Source organism: Callithrix jacchus, chromosome 9, assembly GCF_049354715.1.
Source record: "Callithrix jacchus isolate 240 chromosome 9, calJac240_pri, whole genome shotgun sequence".
Taxonomy (NCBI): domain Eukaryota; kingdom Metazoa; phylum Chordata; class Mammalia; order Primates; family Cebidae; genus Callithrix; species Callithrix jacchus.
The window spans coordinates 123,410,081-123,417,733 of NC_133510.1; the positions used below are offsets into that span (position 1 = coordinate 123,410,081).

General features: G+C 46.8%; 2 non-coding genes and 1 pseudogene across 2 annotated transcripts; all 3 read right to left on the reverse strand.

Moving 5' to 3' along the window:
* Nucleotides 1-878: 878 nt before the first annotated feature.
* LOC144577683 (small ribosomal subunit protein uS5 pseudogene) lies at nt 879-1,879 on the reverse strand (annotated as a pseudogene).
* A 1,731-nt stretch (nt 1,880-3,610) lies between these two features.
* LOC118144517 (U4 spliceosomal RNA) lies at nt 3,611-3,751 on the reverse strand. The gene has a single exon (XR_004729291.1). It is a non-coding gene; the product is annotated as a U4 spliceosomal RNA (small nuclear RNA).
* A 646-nt stretch (nt 3,752-4,397) lies between these two features.
* On the reverse strand, nt 4,398-4,538 carry LOC118144518 (U4 spliceosomal RNA). The gene has a single exon (XR_004729292.1). It is a non-coding gene; the product is annotated as a U4 spliceosomal RNA (small nuclear RNA).
* Nucleotides 4,539-7,653: the final 3,115 nt, after the last annotated feature.

Sequence of the window (7,653 nt, forward strand, 5' to 3'; positions counted from 1 at the left end):
TTATGTTTTTAATTTTTATTTATTTATTTTTAATTTTTTTTTTTTTTTTTTTTTTTGAGACGGAGTTTCACTCTTGTTACCCAGGCTGGAGTGCAATGGCACAATCTCGGCTCACCACAACCTCCGCCTTCTGGGTTCAGTCAATTCTCCTGCCTCAGCCTCCTGAGTAGCTGGGATTACAGGCATGCGCCACCATGCCCAGCTAATTTTTTGTATTTTTAGTAGAGATGGGGGTTTCACCATGTTGACCAGGATGGTCTCGACCTCTTGACCTCGTGATCCGCCCGTCTCGGCCTCCCAAAGTGCTGGGATTACAGGCGTAAGCCACCGTACCCGGACCTTTATTTTTATTTTTTTTAAGATGGGGTTTCACCATGTTGGTCAGGCTGGTCTTGAACTCCTGACCTCAGGTGATCTGCCCGCCTTGGCCTCCAAAGTGCTTGGATTACAGGCGTGAGCCACCACACCTGGCTAGTTATGCCTTCTTGATATTTCAGCTTCCGGGCAGCGCACACCAGGTCCTCTTGCAGTTCCCATCGTCAGCTTGGGGTCTCCAGGATGCCTCTTTGAGTCGTTCTCACTAAGTCCCTCTTTCCATCACTTTTGCTCAGTTCTGACACATTGGTCCTCAGAAACCTACCCTGGGTTCCAGAGAAGTGACGTTAACTTATATTACTCAGGGATGATACAATTCCCTTCCCTTCCCTTCTCTTCTCCCTTCCCTTCCTTTTTCTTTTCTCTTTTCTTCAGACTGTCTCTGTCACCAGGCTGGAGTGCACTGGCACAATCTTGGCTCACTGCAACCTCTGCCTCCTAGTTTCAAGTGATTCTTGTGCCTCAGCCTACCGAGTAGCTGGGATTACAGATGTGTGCCACCGTGCCCAGCTATGTTTTGTATTTTTAGTAGAGATTTGGTTTCTTTCTTCTTTTCTTTTCAGGGTTAATTCGCTTTATTTTTCTTGAATAAAAACCCTATGTTTAGGATAGCTCTGTAATTTTATGAGTTAAAGAAACAAACAAAAAACCCATGTTGTAGCCACAGCTGGAGCTTGGGTTCTCTGCATTGAGACTCTAGTGTGGGTCTTGAGGAGGTGGTCGGTGAATTCCTGATAGGTAAACTTGGTGAATACGTTCTCCTTTTAGAGGTTGGGGGTTAGGTAGCTGTAGGTCTTAGAGATGGCATCAAAGGTGGCCTTGGCGAAGTTGCCCAGGGTGGCAGTGCAGCCCCTGGCTGAGGTGTAGCGGTCATCGACACCAGCCATCTTGAGCAGCGTCTTGGGCACAGGTATAGAGACAATGCCAGTGCCCCTGTGCATGGGGATGAGGTGCACTAGCACAGAGCCACAGCGGCCTGTCACCTTGCAAGAAACGGTGTGGGACTTGCCGATCTTGTTCCCCCAGTAGCCTCTGTGCACGGGGACAATGGAGAGCTTGGCCAGGATGATGTCCCCACGGATGGCAGTGGCCAACTCCTTGGAACACTTAACACCCAGACAGACATGGCCATTGTAGTCCCAAATGGCAACAAATGCCTTGAACCTGGTGCGCTGGCCACCTGGGTCTGCTTCTGCACCGGCAACATCTTCTTTTCAAAACCTTGTCCTTGAGAGACGCTCTCAGTAAAGTCAGTGATCTCAGATTCCTTGATGGGCAGAGAGAAGAGACAGATCTCCTCCAGGGACTTTATCTTCATGTCCTTAACCAGGCAGCCCAGCTTGATGATGGGCATCCACTCCTTATCCTCAGCCTTGCCTCCACGAGCTCTGCGGCCTCGCTCGGTCCTGGATGCCACTGCTGAAACTTCTGCAGAAGCCACTGAGGTTCCCCATCCAAGGGCCGCTGGGGCCTCCGGTCCCCTCCCGACCCCCGCCACACCGCACCAGTGTCATCCACCATTTGGTGTTTCCTTGGAGAAGAAGGAGACAGGGTTTCATCTTGTTGGCCAGGCTGGTCTCAAACTCCTGAACTCATGATCCATCCGCCTTGGCATCTCAAAGTGCTGGGATTACAGGCTTGAGCCACCGCACCTGGCCAGGAACTTTTTCTTTTCTTTTTTTCTTCTCCTTTTTTTTTTTGATGAAGTCTTACCCTGTCACCCAGGCTGGAGCGCAGTGGTTTGATCTCAGCTGATTGCAACCTCCGCCTCCCGGGTTCAAGCGATCCTCCTGACTCAGCCTCCCAAGTAGCTGGGATTACAGGCACTCGCCACCACATTCAGCTAATTTTTTGTATCTTTAGTAGAGACGGGGTTTCAGCAAGTTGGTGAGGCTGTTCTTGATCTACTGATCTTGTGATCTGCCCACCTCAGCCTCCCAAAGAGCTGGGATTACAAGGTGTGAGCCACCGTGCCCGGCCTTTTTTTTTTTTTTTTTTTTTTTTTTGAGACAGAGTGTCACTCTGTCACCCAGGCTGAAGTACAGAGGTGCGCGATTTCAGCTCACTGCAACCTCCACCTCCATGTCCCCAGACTGTGAGGTCCTTGAAGTGGGGACTGAGTCTAACTTGCCACTGGAGCTGTTTTTCCCAGCATGGCCTTTAATCCTGTAGGTATTGTTGTCACCCTTTTTGCCACATCTTTTTGTTCCAGGATGGAGGAGTGTTTGACGGGTGGTGTCCTAAGCAGGTCTAGCTGGATCCACCATGCCCAGGGTTATGATTCCTCAGGACCTCTGTCCATGGACAGCCCAGGTCTTCCCAAAAAGATAAGCCTGGAAGAAGCTGGTGTAGTGGAAACAAGTACAACACTAGGGGCAAGAGCACCTGCTATCAGCCCCAGCTCTGCCAGGGACTCCGAAAGTAGGACCTAAGCAAGTCTCCTGTGCCTTTTTCCCTCTTAGTCGCTTTAAAAGGAAGACTGGGCCAGACGTGGTGGCTCACACCTGTAATCCAAGCACTTTGGAGGCCAAGACCGGCAGATCACCTGAGGTCTGGAGTTCACAATCAGCCTGACCAACATGGTGAAACCCCGTCTTAAAAAAAGAAAGAAAGAAAAAATAAAAATAAAAGGAAGACTTTGGGCCGGGCGCGGTGGCCCACGCCTATAATCCCAACACTTTGCGAAGTCGAGGCATGTGGATCACCTGAGGTCAGTTCGAGACCAGCCTGCCCAAGAAGGCAAAACCCACTCTCTACTAAAAATACAAAACCGAGCTGGGGGTGGTGGTGCACGCCTGTAATTCCAGCTACTCCGGAGGCTGAGACAGAGAATGGCTTGAACCAGGGATGTAGAGGTTGCAGTGAGCCGAGATCATGATTGTGCCACTACACTGCAGCCTGGGCAACAGCGAAATCTCCGTCTCAAAAAAAAAAAAAAGACTTTGAATGTGTTAATTTCAGAGTTCCCCTTTTCTTTATGGGAATCTGTGACCTTCAGTGACAAATGAGGTGGATCGCCCCACTCACTAGATGCATGGGGACAAAAATCAGTGATGACTGGGAATCCAATTGCCAAACCACAGCGTCTTGGAAAACTAGGCGCAATTTCCTATGAAAAGAAAAAAGAGAACAAAACTCTATAACGCAATACCAAAATATGGTTTCAAAAGCCTAAACAACTACACGTAATACCTGCAAACCGCCACCAGCTTTCTTTAAACCTGAAATAGTTCAGTCTCCGTAGAGACTGTCAAAAATTGCCAATGCCGACTATATTTCAAGTCGTCATGGCGGGGTATTGGGAAAAGTTTTCAATTAGCAATAATCGCGCCTCGGATAAACCTCATTGGCTACGATACTGCCACTGCGCAAAGCTGAAGATTTTAGGCGTCACATCGCTCCCCCACGGATGATGACTCTTATTACATTGAGGGTGAGTGTCTGCCAGCGCGTCCGTGGATACGACGTGTTCCCACTCCACCGGCTATATTTAAGGCGCATCTGCGTGGGCGGTTTCTTGTTGTTGGAACCATCTCGTATCGAACATTCAGATTTGGGAAACTAAGAACATTCGCTTGGGACGCTGGGGAATCTTATGCAAATCAACGTGACGTCACAGAGATGACAGGGTTGACTCGAATTTTGAGCAATGAGTAGGCGGTGAGAAAAGTGAACCGGAGGGCACAGAGGAAGGATTAACTGTGTTCGACGGTGCAGAAACAGCAGGCAGGGAGAGCTGGGGAAAATTTTAAAACGTCTCCGTAACAAAATCAGAGTGGAGAACACAGCGAGAGGGCAAGAAAAATAGAACGAACAAGCAAGCCGGCTGACAAACTTCACAACAGCACAACAGCATCTATTTACTCTAAGCAAAGATCATGGCAACAGTAACTATGACCTACTTTACTTAACCTCAAAGCGCTTTCGGTGAAGAACAGGAGCTATGCATATTACTGGCTTCCACACTTAGTCTACAAGCATATAAGTAAGAATGACCTTTCTTTTAACACCAGAAAAATCAGTCTCCGTAGAGACTGTCAAAAATTGCCAGCGCCGACTGTATTGCAAGTCGTCACGGCGGGGTATTGGGAAAAGTTTTCAATTAGCAATAATCGCGCCTCGGATAAACCTCATTGGCTACGATACTGCCACTGCGCAAAGCTAAGGAATTCGCCCCCCTGCCCATCACTCCCAATAAGCCCGCTTCCTATTTCACAAAGCTGAGTTTAGGACCCATGGAAAAATCTTCAATTATTGTTTGTTTGAAAATTATGCCATCATAGAAATATGTTGTTGAACTACGTAGGTAGTTTCTACATATTTGTTGCTGATTTCACTAACTAGGTTTTGGTGAATATGAAGCAAAGCATTATGGGAGGAACATGCTAATAGACTTAATTCAGAGATTGCACAGGGCTGTTGAGAGAAAAGGGATTTAAGTCAGGGTTCTGTTCATTTGGCTCCAGATTCAGTGTAACTGACTTCTCCAAAGACGATTACTGTTTTGTCTTTTTTTTTTTTTTTTTTTTTACTTGTGGCAAAGTAAACATAGAATGTACCATTTTAACCTTTAAGTGTACATTCACCGGCATAGAATATATTCTCATTGTGCAATCATCACCACCAGTGATCTCCAGGACTTTATCTTCCATGTCCACGGGTGGAAACTGGGACTGTACTCATTAAACTCTTACCCCCTGTTCCCTTCTCCTCCCAGCTCGTGGCAACCTCTTTTCGACTTTGTATCTCTATGAGTCTGTGGGTACATATATATATATATGGAATTATACAATATTTGATCATTTCATCTTTGGGGTCAGTCTTATTTCATTTAGAATAATGTTTTTAAGGTTCATCCATGTTGTAGCATGTCAGGATTTCATTACTTTTATGGCTGAATAATATTTCATTGTATGACATTTTGTTTATCTTTTTTTTTTTGAGATGGAGTTTTTGCTCTTGTTGCCTAGGCTGGAGTGCACTGGCGCGATTTCGGCTCACTGTTATCTCGGCTCACTGCAACCTCTGTCTCTCGGATTCAAGCGATTCGCCTGCCTCAGTCTCCCAAGTAGCTGGGATTACCTGCCTAATATCTTTGTTTTTTTTTTTTGAGACGGAGTTTCACTCTTGTTACCCTGGAGTTCAATGGCGCGATCTCGGCTCACCACAACTTCCGCCTCCTGGGTTCAAGCAATTCTCCTGCCTCAGCCTCCTGAGTAGCTGGGATTACAGGTGCGCACCACCATGCCCAGCTAATTTTTGCATTTTTGGTAGAGTCGGTGTTTCACCTTGTTGACCAGGATGGTCTCGATCTCTTGACCTCGTGATCCGCCCACCTCGGCCTCCCAAAGTGCTGGGATGTATTTTTAGTAGACAGGATTTCACAAGGTTGGCCAGCCTGGCCTCAAACTCCTGACCTCAGGTGATCTGCCCACGTCGGCCTCCCAAAGTGCTGGGATTACAAGTGTGAGCCACTGGTAACTGGCCCATTCATTTTTTTCCTTTTTTTTTTTTTGAGATGAAGTTTCACTCCTGTTGCCTAGGCAATGCTGCTATTGGTATGCACAGGCATCAGTTTAAGTTCCTGTTTGCTATTTCTTTGGGCATATACCTAGAAGTAAAATTGCTGGATCATATGTTAATTCAAAAGGGTTTTCTTGGCTGGGCACGGTGGCTCACACCTGTAATCCCAGCACTTTGGGAGGCTGAGTCAGGCAGATCACCCCGTCTCTACTAAAATACAAAAAATTAGCTGGGTGTGGTGGCGTGTGCCTGTAGGCCCAGCTACTGGGGAGGCTGAGGCAGGGGAATCACCTGAACCCACAAGGCAGAGGTTGCAGTGAGCTGAGGCGAGATTGCACCACTGCACTGTAGCCTGGAGACAGAGCAACACTCCATTTCTACAAAAAAAAAAAAAAAAAAAAAAAAAAAAGGGAATTAAAGTGGCTGGGCACAGTGGATCACACCTGTAATCCCAGCACTTTGGGAGGCTGAGGCAAGTGTATCACCTGAGGTCAAGAGTTCAAAACCGGCCTGGCCAACATGATGAAACCCCATCTCTACTAAAAGTATAAAAATTAGCTGGGTGTGGTGGCAGGTGCCTATAATCCCAGCTACTCTGGAGGCTGAGGCAGGAGAATAGCTTCAGCCAAGGAGGGGAAGGTTTCAGTGAGCCAAAATGGAGCCACTGCACTCCAGCCTGGCAACAGAGCGAGACTGTGTCTCAAATTAAAAAAGAAAAAAAGAATTAAAGTTAGTTTTACTTACAAGTCTTACTGAGGATTATAGACCAAGGACTATTGAGTGGGGGCAGTTCCATCAGACTGGTCCAACAGAATTTCAGCCTACTTACATACAAGTGGTGAGTGTTCAGTACCTGCGAAATCACATTAAACTTGCTTGAAAGTTAAATTAAAGCACAATCACATCAAGGTTTGCGTGCAAGAGTATACCTGGTTATAGATTACAGAGATATCATTGCTAACCCCATCATACATTATCTTGTGCAGGAAAAGGCAAGGACCAGGGTCATTTATCTTTCAATTAATATAGCAACTTAGGGAAGAGACATGGAGGGCCGTGTGCTCTATCATGTCTTGTCTTCAAAGCATCTTTCTGGAGAGCTGCTTGTTGTCACAGAGTCAGGGGATTTGTGAAAGGATGCTGGCAAGTCGATAAGGAGACCAGGCGTGGTGGCACACATCTGTAATCCCAGCACTTCGGGAGGCCAAGGCCACAGCTTTCCTTGAGTTCAGGAGTTTGAGGGCTGCCTCAACCTCCTGAGCAAAAAGTGCCTCCCACCTGAACTTCCTGAGTAGCTGGGACTAGAGGTACACACCACCACAGCCAGCTAGTTTTATTTTTTTGTAGTGATCGAGTCTCACTGTTTCGCCCAGGCTGCTCTTGAACTTTTGGGGCTCAAGTGATCCTCCTGTCTTGGCCTCCCAAAGTGTTGGGATTACAGGTGGGAGCCACTGGGTCTGGCCCAGTTCATCTTAAAACGGAGGAAGGGAATCCTTAGATGGTCCTCAAGGCCCCTGCTAGCTGCCATCTTTATGTCCAAAGACACAAATTTACTGACATCTTATTTACGTTATGCTGTAGAGCAGCGGTTCTGTTGTCTACACGTTAGGGACAATTAGGAAATTTGTAGATCAGAATCACTGGGAGTGAGATGCAGGCATTGTGCTGATTAACTTATTGAAAAACCAAGATGATAAATAAAATTGAAGAATCCAAGCAAGTTAAGTATATTAGTCCATGTATAATACATTTGAC